The 11727-nt window shown below is 43.6% G+C and overlaps 1 protein-coding gene across 1 annotated transcript in view; it reads left to right on the top strand.

Moving 5' to 3' along the window:
- Nucleotides 1–241: 241 nt before the first annotated feature.
- SLC8A1 (solute carrier family 8 member A1) overlaps nucleotides 242–11727 on the top strand; it is a 132637-nt gene continuing 121151 nt past the window's right edge. Inside the window, exon 1 of the mRNA XM_074536941.1 lies at nucleotides 242–391. The gene's annotated coding sequence lies outside the window, so the exon portion shown is untranslated. The remainder of the gene's footprint in view (nucleotides 392–11727) is intronic.

Here is an 11727-nt window from a genome sequence, read left to right as displayed (position 1 = left end):
ATAACTTTGGGAAAAACAGCAAAATGTTAATCTGGGGAGAAGGAAAAAAAGAAAAGGTGTCCTGAGGTGCAATTAAAAAAAAAAAAAAAAAAAAAAGAGAGACGGCAGCAAATGTAATTATTTATTCACGCTCATTTACGTGTCAGATGAAGCTGAAAGCTGCCAGATAGCTTCTTTTCGACAGCTTGGAGTTACTGTTGGGAACAGATCCATGTATGGAAGCGAAAGCAGAAAAGCATAGATAAGCTGAGATCCAGCTATGCAAACCATCTTTAGAGACACTTAAAGGACAAGCACCCCAGCTCCTTTCTTTCTGGTAAATATAGAGACACTATCATATGAGGGCTTTTTTCCATTCTGCATGGCCCACAACTGCTGAGCCTCGGCTGGGGTAAGTGGAGAGCGACTCAGGCATTTCTTGGGAACACCTGGGGATTTGGTTGGACTGACATCCTGGGAAAAGCCGTAAATCTGGGGCGATGGGATGGCTCCAAGAGCTGGATAATGGTTAAGCTCTCTGAGTAGGAAACATGACATATAACAGCCCTGCCGCTGGAGGGACAGGAACTTTCCAAGGGTCTGAAGGAGGCCGGAGAAAAATGTTGGAAAACAAGAGTTTTATCACTCAAGAAGTGGATTCACAGACTGGGTGATGATTGAGCTTCAGTGGGCAGGAGGGATCAGTGGTGGTTGCCAGTGTCAGAGTCTCTCTGTGTTTCTATTTTAAAAAATTCATTACAAAAGTCAAGGGCTTTTTCTTCCCTGCTCTGCGCTACTTTCGTTTTGAGAAACATGTTTCACTTGGGTTGAGCTGACTGGACATTAGGAAGAGCTTGTTGTAAACGACTGTTGTTTTTCTTGGCACTTAAAAGGCAGTTTCCCAATGTTTCTCTGTAGATTTGAGGTTGATTACATCCTGTGCAAGGATTTTTGGTTCAGTTTAACTGCCATTACAGTGTTGTGAAAGCCAGCTCCAGCGAAAACAGCTGTGTGCTGTTGTGAATATTTCTAAAGTACTGAAGTAATAGGTCTCCTTCAAACTAGCACAGAAATGTGTCAGCTCTGGGAACTGGGCACTGTCACAAAAACAGAGTATAGCCTTGGCAGAGAGGCTTTCTTCACCAAGTGTTTTGTTAAAAGGACACAAAAAAGCTTATTATTTTTATTTCAAGCCTTGGCTTAAAATCTGGCTGGTATATGGTGGTACAGTTAAACATGAGTTTTTTCTATAAATGCTAGTGAATGGCTTTGGGTTAACATTTCATGTGTTTTCAGGTGTTACAATATTGTATTCATAGTCCCACTGCAAAGTTCTAGGTAAAGCATTGTCATTTTTCAGGTGGTTAATAGACTGGAAAAAAACCATCAGAGCAGGTGAAGTGAAATTATACAGAAAGAACTGAAAATAATATCAGGAGTATTACTGAAATTGTAAGAGATTTCCAGAGATATGAAGGATGATTGTAAAGGGAAATCACTAGACCACAAATGTCATAAACATTTCCATTCATGAATGAAAATGCCTTCCCTTGTCCTTACATAAGAGGAACATAATGGAAGTGTTTGCTTGTAACCCCATAGTAGAGTCTGCAGTTGAAAGGGCCAATGCCCTCATCCTCCCTTATTTGGCCAGCATCTCCACAGATATTCCCACTTTCTTCAGCTTTCACCCTCACTGAAATACACATCTTGTCTTTGTCTGGTTTCCTTTGTCTGTGCTAGGCAAACTTTGATTCTTTTGAGAGGTACCTTTTAAACATGTGCCACCTGCCTACAGGAATGCTAAGACAGAAATCAATCTTTAAATAATTGGGGTCAATAGATAGCTTTTAAATTGCTAGTGAGTCACTAACCAATAAACCTTTTAGCTGCTAATGCTACGAAATAACATTTCTGCATTTCATTCTTACTCAGATTGCTTCCATTTTCTATTGCATATGGTCCTGGTTCATAGGTTGCGGTGAATATAAATATGCTGATATAAAAAATTTCTTCCTCAATTTTTCCTTTTTCTCCCCACCTCCCTTCCCCAGATTGAGAGCTTTCCCTTCCCCAAGAGACACAAGGACCAGCTGATCCGTGTGTGGTGTTACCCTACAGCTGTGCTGGGCAGGCCAGGAGCAGGATAGCAGGATGGAGCTGGAAAAGCTGGGAAAGCTTATTTAATTTGCTGTTTCCATTCGGTGCAGGGCCTGGGGCAGTGAGGCCTGGCAGACAAAGCCCTGGTGGCATGAGTCATCTCTTGGTTGCCAGCCCCAAGGCAGACTGCCCTTTGTGCCCCCCTCCCTCTGTCAGGAGCATTTGCAGGCATTAGCGTTATCTGTAATACTTATTGCTGTTATCAGTGTGCTGGCTGCTGTTAATATTTACTATCGATTAGCCACGGGTACCGCTGGGATGTGTTCATCCCCCTGTGTGCAGCGGGTGGGATGTCACCGAGAGACCCCAGCGTGAGCACAAAGAGCCCCAGGAGCATCGGTGATGGTATCACTGACATCTTTCACCAGTGACTCGTCATTGGGAGCGCAGCAGCCTCCGAGCATCCGCCCGAGGTCCTCCCACGCTCCATCCCCTGCCAGAGTGCAGCTGGAGAGGGGGAAGGGGGAGCTCTGCTCTTCCTCACCATCAGCCTCAGCACGGCTCACTCGGGGCAGCACAAACGCGGCAGTGAAGGAACAGGCACAAAGCTGATGTGCCTATTCCTGTCCTCGCCCCGGTGGCACCTGGAGGGAGCAGGAATATGTCCTGTGTCTCATGAAAGGAGCCAAGGCACACAGGAGTTCTAGATGCACTGGTGGCTTGTGTCTTTAAAGACACCTTCGTGGCTTTAAAAAAATAAAGCCAAACACACCTGGGTTTCAGAGAACACATCTGAAGAAAGCCTTTGCACCAGGCATCCAGTCAGTCCCGAATTCAGACTTTGGTGTGAGAAGGCAAAACCACCTTTGTGGTTTACAGCGTGCCCAGGAAGAGAGCATCCCCAAAGAGAAATCAGCAAGCAGAGCTACAGCCTGAATTCATTCAGTAAGGATTTTGCAAACTGGCTCTGACTTGAAGTAAGCCCACTGCACATTCTCCTCCTCCAGACACCTCAGTGTTTTTATGGAAGGATGGTGTTTGGGCACCATCTCTGTCTTTTCTCTAGGAAGTCAGAAGATTGGAGCACATTATGAGGACACACTGACAGACTGCTCCACTTCTCTGGCCAGATACACATTCCTGCCCATGTCCCAGCAAAATGGGCTGTTTGCAGTGGCTCTGCCTGCTCCCAGCCTAGAAACCTGCAGACCCATTTGCAAATTGAAATCTGATTTGGCCCAGGAATTGAGGCCTCTTCAAAAAAAATCTGAAAATGTCCAGCTCTCTTCTTTGGTTTTCTCACAAAAACATAATCTTCCTATTCTTACAGGAGGAGGAAACAACATGACAGCTTTTAGTAGTGGTGGTGTTTTCTGACAATTTACAAATAAAGCAGAGAATTTATGAGTGGACATTCATTCCAGAGCTGATCCTTTGGGGAGCTCACTATTATTCTGGCAGCATATAGGGAAAAAACAGCAACAATGCAGTAAATCTGGACGTCTTCAAAACTCAGTTTATTCCTATTTAGGGCTCCAGCCATCACTGTTATCTAATCATAAATGTATTCTCATTGCATGGGGTCACTGCAGGGCAAAGCTTAAGTTATTTTGATTTCCATTCTTCAATATATTTGGATTTCTCTTATATTTAATGCTGAACTTCCTCCTGAGTTTGGGATGTTTGTTTTTAGGATCTTTCCCAAGTCCTTGGAATGCTGAACTCTGACGTTGCTATCATAAAATGCAGGTTTCCATTTGTGATGTCTCTGGCTGAGTCTTTTCCAGAGGGAGAGGGAGAGGGAGAGGGAGAGGGAGAGGGAGAGGGAGAGGGAGAGGGAGAGGGGAAGAGAAGAGAAGAGAGGGAAGAGAGAGAAGAGAAGAAGAGAAGAGAAGAGAAGAGAAGAGAAGAGAAGAGAAGAGAAGAGAAGAGAAGAGAAGAGAAGAGAAGAGAAGAGAAGAGAAGAGAAGAGAAGAGAAGAGAAGAGAAGAGAAGAGAAGAGAAGAGAAGAGAAGAGAAGAGAAGAGAAGAGAAGAGAAGAGAAGAGAAGAGAAGAGAAGAGAAGAGAAGAGAAGAGAGAAGAAAGAGAGAAGAGAGAAGATTTCACCCTGGAGGATTCCACATCAGTTTATTTATGGAGAAAGGTGGGTATAGGAAAAGGAAAATACTAACAGAATTGGTATTCTGCAAAATGTGAGTATTGGGTACACGTGCAGTGGGAAGACCAGTTTGGATTCCACTCAGCTTAACAATGATTAATGACTTTTCTCTAAATAACCAAAAAGTACAAATGCTTAGGAACTTCTGCCACAGAGAGCTGTTCAGGTATAGATTTTCCCCTGCAAGGCAGGAGATTCAGCACTTGGGTTGCTTTACTCCCCACAGGAATAAAGTGTACTAAATAGCATATAAAATCCTTTTCTTGCCATCAGTCCCCCACGGCTCTCAAGCTCTGCTCAGGATGAGTTTTGTCCCTGTGGTATTTCCCAGGTTATCCCACAGACCACAGTGTGCCCTGGAGGTTGCAGACTAATCCTGCATGACACCACCACGCATCATTTCCTGCTCTTCCAGAGAAATGTTCCTTCCTTCACTGGAACATCAGTTTGGAGTTTTTTGCCCTCTTATATAAGCAAAAGCAGGAAAAATAGAGGAAAATGTAAAAATAACAAAACATGGAAAGTGCAGGAATGGGGCCTGCAAAACTGTTGCTGCCTTTCTATGTCCCTCCAGGCAAAGGTTTCCTTGAGTCCCTCTTGGAAACGGGACAGGAAATGCTCCCTTGTTGTGGTTTAGGAATGGTATTCCCCAGTTTAATACAGTCACTAAAATCACTCTGTGCTGCTCCCTCTCCCTTCCAATTGGAGGCACAAAAGGCAAAGATCACAGGTCGAGATAAGGACAATTTACTGGAAACAGCAATGGGATAAGAGAATGAACAATAACAGCAATAATACTGAATGTCAGAGGAGATAAAGAAAAGAAACAATTCACATAGAACCCCCCGATAACAGCAGTATCTGATGGCTCCCCCAGCCACATTTTCTCCATCAGGAGGAACCCCTTGTGCCCAGGACAGTTTCCTTTCCCCCTGCTCCTGGCAGTGATGTGAGGGGGTATCCAGTCCCAACTGTGTCCCCTTCTGGCTACTACACCCCTGCAGGTACCGAGCTCTCCCAGGCCACAGGGAGATCTCCCATCTCAACAAGCCTTAGGAAGCAAGGGACAGCACATGAGCTCAGTGGAGGTGATGGAGGGGCCCACAGAGACTTGGGCATGGTTTCAGCCTCAGGCACAGAAGTCATGGAGGAGTCATGAAGCAGCTGATGGGATGTGCATATCCACCTAAGGCATCCCTCACCACCCTCAGGGTTTCTGCAGGGGCCTAGGGTTTTGTGGAATGTATCTCTTGCCCTACAACCGCTTCACCCTTCCAAACCCACTTGGTTTGACAGCTGTTTCTAATAGGGAGCCATGCATCCAGGCTTCAGTCTGGGAATGGGGATCCCATCTCCTTGAAAGAGCCCCCTCCCAGCATCCGTGTTTCCACATCCACACGCTGGAGCAAGGAAGCAAATCCAAGGTGACAACTCCTTTCCCAGCCTCTGATTCCCAGCTTGCTACTTTAGCTGCAGCCTGGCAAGCAGGACAGGAGAATTATCCTGTGTTATTTCTTTGGCTTACGGAAAGGCTCCAAGCAGAGATCTTATGCTTCTGCCCGAGACGCAGCAATAAACTTCTGGATTTGCTGCTGCTGTGCTGAGACTGCCAACATGTACACAATAAAAGTAAAGCCTTCCTGTGGCCACAGACCACAACATGCTAGTGATCCATGGTATTATCCTGTTATTTAGTGAGTCATCCTCGCTGCTGAAAAATACACACGGCCCAGTAAGTTGTTAACAATAACACTGGATGTGAGAGACTGGTGTTTGTTTTACTCCAGTGTAACTTATTCCATATGGTCCCTTAAAGCATGCTAAACGTTACATGGCTTTGGGCTGCCAACTATTATTTCAAGATGAACTCACAGATCTAGAACACAGCTACTTGAAGCAGGGCTCTGAAAGCATTCTCTGTCCAGGAAAAATGCCCAGTTCAGGAGCAAGACAGATGTTGGGGATTGCCCTCTCTTTATCTGGATAAGCAGGTCCCCACTTTTATTGAGTGGCCACAACAGTGATTTTTACTGCTGCTCTGCTGCCTGCTATGACATCTTTCAGATGTAAGCCACATGCACAGGACAGAAGCTCTGTCCTGACCAAGGAGATAAGTTTAACTTCTAGCATTTACCTCCTATGCATGTTTTTCCAAGTCACCGATGAACCAATTATTTGTGGAATCCTAGTATGTTTTCCAAATCTCCTTGGTAGCCTTAATTCATGAGAAAAATACTGCAAAAAGAGAGACATGCAGCTGTGAGAGGTGTCCTCACTTCACTCTCTGGCTGCATTACTCAAAAGTTTAACCCAACAAGGTCCAGCACCACAGTGTCCCTGTGTTCCTTGTGTTCTATCCTGGGCTTAGCCCACAGCACTGCTTGGAAAACAAACACATTAAAAAGTTTCTCTTGTCACTAGGGGTGTTCCCCAGGCCTCAGTATCAGGACGAGTCCTGTTTATTTATTTAGGAAGTGGTGGAATCACCATTCCTGAAGGTATTGAAAAGACGTGTAGATGTGGCAGCTGGGGGACATGATTTACTGGTGGACTTTGGTGTGTTAGGTTAACAGCTGGACTCATGATCCTGGAGGCCTTTTCAACCTAAAACTTTCTGTGATTCTACATTTTAGCCACTGGTTGAAGAAAAGAGATGCTCCACAAAGCATCTTTCTTGATAACTGAGAGATTTGCCTTTTGGCTTAAGTTGATGTGATCCAAAGTGAAGTTTTGAGAGCAAGAGTAACTGACACTTAGAGTCTTTTAGAGCCTTGCTTATAACCTCACCCTTCTCCTGAAGTGTGACATGTGTCCAAATTAATCTTGACAAAAGAGTTAATCTTGAAGGTTCTCTGCTGTGAGTGTGCACAAGGACCATGGAGATGTGTGTGGGGATCATGTGAAGAAGAATGGTGTGTGTGGGATGTGAACCTTTCGTTGTCAGAGAAGAGAAATCTTCATACTGCTTGCCACTGAAAATCTGCTTAGTGGGCAATGGTTTGTCTGTTAAGTTGTCAATCACCAGTTAGGATTCAGGACAAATAATGACTATTTTAGAAAAATTACTCAGACCTTCTTTAGATGCTTAAAACCTCCAAAATAAATCACCAAAGACCCACCTGAGGATCCATAATTTGGTGAGAGTCATTGCATTTTTAGAGGCCAGGACAAGTCTGTGTATTTGTGCACCATCTCCATGTGTACCTAGAAAGGGCCTTAAGGTGTTAAAATGCCTGAAGATGTTAAAAGGCCTGAAGATGTACCTCTACAATAATGAACTAAAAAAGTATTCAGCCTCTTACCCTTAATTTCAATGTTCTTACCTTAAAACTAACCAGGCAGACTATTTTGAGCATGCCTTGAGGCACAGACCTAGAAGATTGCTACAAAACAAGACAAGTTTGTAGGCATTACAAGCTGTGCCACTACCAATGTTTTCTAGATATTTTCTGTCCCCGTTGATAAGAACATGCCAAATTTTAACATCCTTCTCTTTGAAACACATTCTGCTTATGTTGAAACGTGCCTTGATGTACGCAGCTTACGGAAAATCACACAGCAAGACAAGCTTGAAGGCTCTAACCTTAATAAAGTTGATGTTTCCCCAGCACAGACTCCCTGCCTTCATCCTGAGTTGTAACTTCATTTCTTTTCTTTGGCGTGGATGTCATTTGGCGCGTGTCCCTTCTTTTGTGGCAGTGTCTCGTGCAGACACTGCACTTCAGCAGGGTCTTGGACCACAAAGCCATCTGCAGGAAGGCCTGTGCTGAGTCAGGCTCTCTGAGGAGCTGGGGGTGTGCTGGATGTGGCAGATGTTCATGACCTGGCTGACTTCAGGTCCATCATCACACCTACGCTGCCGCAGTGGTTTTGTATAGGAGGTGTTCATGGGAGTGATGTAAAGTTTTTGTGCAATTGACAATCTGTTTGAACTACTAAAAACTTGTATATGCTTTTGTGAAAAATACATGTTACAGATGGAAGAAATCTGTGATTTTTTTCCTTTTTTTCCTGGTTGGTAAAGAAGCATGGCTGGCCCAGCCCTTGTTTTGTTTAGGTCAGGCTGGGCTGCCCCTGCTGTGGGCACTTGCTGGGTTTTTCTTATTAGTTGCTGAGTAAAGGGAGAGAAGTTGTCAGCTTCTTTCTTTAGTGTGTCACTGCTGAGTTTTAGTTCAGTTACTGAGGTCTTTGTTACTTTTCTTTAGTTGTAACTTCGATCAGTAAGGTACTGAGCCCAGCTGGGGTTAAGTGACTATTTGTAAGCCCTGGGTGAGACATTAACTTTTTTTAGTGCTTCAATCTTCCTTTGAGTGGGAGAAAATAATAAAATCTAGACATGTGGAAGAACAACATAAAAACACTGAAGTCAGTAAAGAAGAAGTCAAGTCCCAGATAAGAAGGATGAAGAAACGCCTTTAGTTTTAAGGTAAAATCCTCTTGTAAAAACAGGAAGAAAGATTCTTTTTCCCTGCAATGCATGAAAGTATAAGGAAATAAAAGTGTTCAAATTATAGATATCAAACAAAGGCCTCCATGCTAAAGTAAGCAAATATTAAACTAAGTATAATCCTATGATAAATTTGAACAAAGAAAGAGAGAAGAGTAATGAAGGTCCTGTAACCCCAAGAAAGAGAAGATCTCTGTTCCTAAAGACGAAAATTATTTCAAAGATAGATAATGAGAAGTTTTACCTTTAAACACAAAAACAATACCCCAAAAGTTGACATAACCCATAAATACAGCTGTAAGAAAAGCTTACAGAATATGGGAGGGATTCCACAATTACCAATCTCCCTGGGCAGCTGCTATTCATGAAAATTAAGAGCCACAAAAGAACTGTTTTCTTGTGGAGAAGTCTCCATGACATTAACAAGAGACTTCTCTCCCTAAGCAAGCTGAAGAAAGACTATTCTAAAAGTATCAAACTAACTGAAATTTTAGGCATCCTTTCTTTACATTGTCATTAGGAAAGAAGAAGTTGCAAAGAGAAGAAAAATGTCCTAAAAGTTTTATTCTAATTCTTATAATTCTTTCTCTTAGTTACTATTAATAAATTTTTCTTTATACCCTTTTAAAGTTTTAAACCTACTTTACCTTTCTCCCAGTCGTATCCTACAATAAGAAACTAGTGAGTACATTCTAGTAAGCACAATAGCAACTGGCCAACACCAAACCCACCACAGTGGCTCATTTGTCACGTTGCCATAATCCAGCACACAGCTGACCAAAGGCCCCAGATCAGCCTGGCTGTGTCACTTCCTTTACCTCACATTTTGGTTTTGCGTCTTTTTTGGTTCCTGAGTTCTGCTTCTTTATCCAGTCCCTCTCCCCCAGACAAGCCAGTGATTAAGCTGGTGCCCTGCCTTTGTTATCAGGATTGTTTCTCTTTCCTGCAATTTTTCCTGCTGCTGTCTAGTCAGTGCAGCCACTGATCACACACGGTCAGCTGCATGCGCATCACCCCCTCTTCTTACAATCTGCAGGTCCTGGTAGCTTCTCATATCTTTATTTCATGCTGTTAGACATGTCAGACTTTAGTTAAGTCAGGCTTAACCAAAGATATTATTTTCATAGAACCATAAAATCACACCATGGTTTGGGTTAGAAGGGACTTGAAAAATCATCCACCAGTTCCAACCCCCCTGCTATGGGGACACCTTCCACAAGACCAGTTTGCTCCAAGTCCCATCCAGCATGGCCAGGAACACTTCCAAGGATGGGGCATCCACAGCTTCTCTGGGCAACATGTTCCAGTGCCTCACCACCCTCACAGTAAAGGATTTCTTGTTAGCATCTAATCTAAATCTCTTCTCTTTTAGTTTAAAACAACCAGCATTGTTCTATCACTATCTGCCTGGGCAAAAGAATGGCTCTCTCATGAGCATATTGGCATGTGAATCTCTCTCTCTTCTGTACACTTTTAAAATTAATAGTGTTGCTGTTACCATTCATTTTCTTATCTCTCTGCTGTTTCCAGTAAATTGTTCTCATCTCAGCCCATGATCTTTGCCATTTGTTCCTCCAGTTGAAGTGGGAGCAGCACGTGGCTTTAGTGGAGTATTAAACTGAGGAATACCATTACTAAACCACAACAGCCTGGACAAACCTTGACAGGACAAAACTCAAGTGGATACACCATGGGCTCCAGAGCATCAATCAGCTCTCTTCCCTGGTGTCCTGTGAGCTAAGTGCCTCATCCCCCCAGGAAATTGGCTGCCAGCCTGCAATGAAGGTCGGTGTGCTCCCAGGTTGGGTGAAATTGGATAGTTTTGCCACCTAGACTTTGCTATGCTCCCCCATCATGGACTAATTTCCAAAGTTCTGACTCTTCAACAACACCAAATTTTTGTCCCAAGCCTAAAGGCACATCTTCTTTCCTTTCAGCCTAATCACAACCTTGGTGTTCTCTTTGTGGTGTGCTCACTGTCTTCTGATTGTTCATCTCTCAAATTTTTCTGCTGAAATGATGTTGAGAACTAGGTCACCTACACCTGATCTGAGGTTTGCTCATCCTGATCTTAAAACTTTTCAGTGATAAAAGACACACTTCTTCCTCCTTACAGACAGCCCAGCTGCCTACACCATTCCTCTCATGGCTGTGGAAAGTTTTTCCTTGTGCCAAACTTCAGTGTCCCTGCCTATAGTTTAACCCCCTGACTTCTTATCATGTCCACAGGAGGAATGGAAAGCATCCACTCTTTCAGATGTGCAAGGATATATGTCTCCTCTTGACTTGTCAGTTTGCATTCCTGCACTGTTTCCTCTTGAATCATGTCTTGGAGACCTCTCACCCCTCTTATTCCTTATGCAGCTGTTGCCTGCTTCCCTGATGCCACTGGCCATATAAATACACCTGTGAACTCTGGAATCCACTGGTGGCAAATAAAATCCAGGTACTGCTGGCAGCCCTGGCACAATGACCAAAACACCATGCTGGTATCTTGAGGTGCAGGGGCAGAAAGGTTCTGAGTGACTGAGGTGCACTGAGAGAGCTGAGTGAAAAGGGAAAGCCTGGATTCCCATCAGGCCTGTAAGACACTGCCCTACCAAACACACCAGCAAAAACCTCAGAACCAAAACAGATCTCAGAGAAGCTGGGTACAGCTCCCATAACAGCAGATTTCCTTAAGGGCCCTAGGGATTTCTAACCATGAGGCAGGTGGCAAAGAAGCATCTTCAATCATTTTAAAGCATCATCACAATCCAGAAAGGCATGATAAAAGCATTCAGCTCAGGGCAGCTTTTAAACAGGCCATGTTTGAAATTTCAAGGGGAAAACAGATTAGCACATGAGAGCATGGAAATTTGAAAGGAGAATCCAGTCTTACAAATGGTGCAGTTTCATATCTCCAAAGTGTCCAGCAAAACCCCCAACCCCATAACCACTAAGCAATCAGGAAGTTACGTCTGATTTTCTTGTTTCTTGCTTCTTTTTTTTTTTTTTTTTTTTTTTTTTGTAAATTCTCTTTACATGCAAGGTTTCAATTCC

Source organism: Zonotrichia albicollis, chromosome 3, assembly GCF_047830755.1.
Source record: "Zonotrichia albicollis isolate bZonAlb1 chromosome 3, bZonAlb1.hap1, whole genome shotgun sequence".
Lineage (NCBI taxonomy): Eukaryota > Metazoa > Chordata > Aves > Passeriformes > Passerellidae > Zonotrichia > Zonotrichia albicollis.
This window is presented reverse-complemented; position numbering and strand designations above follow the sequence as displayed.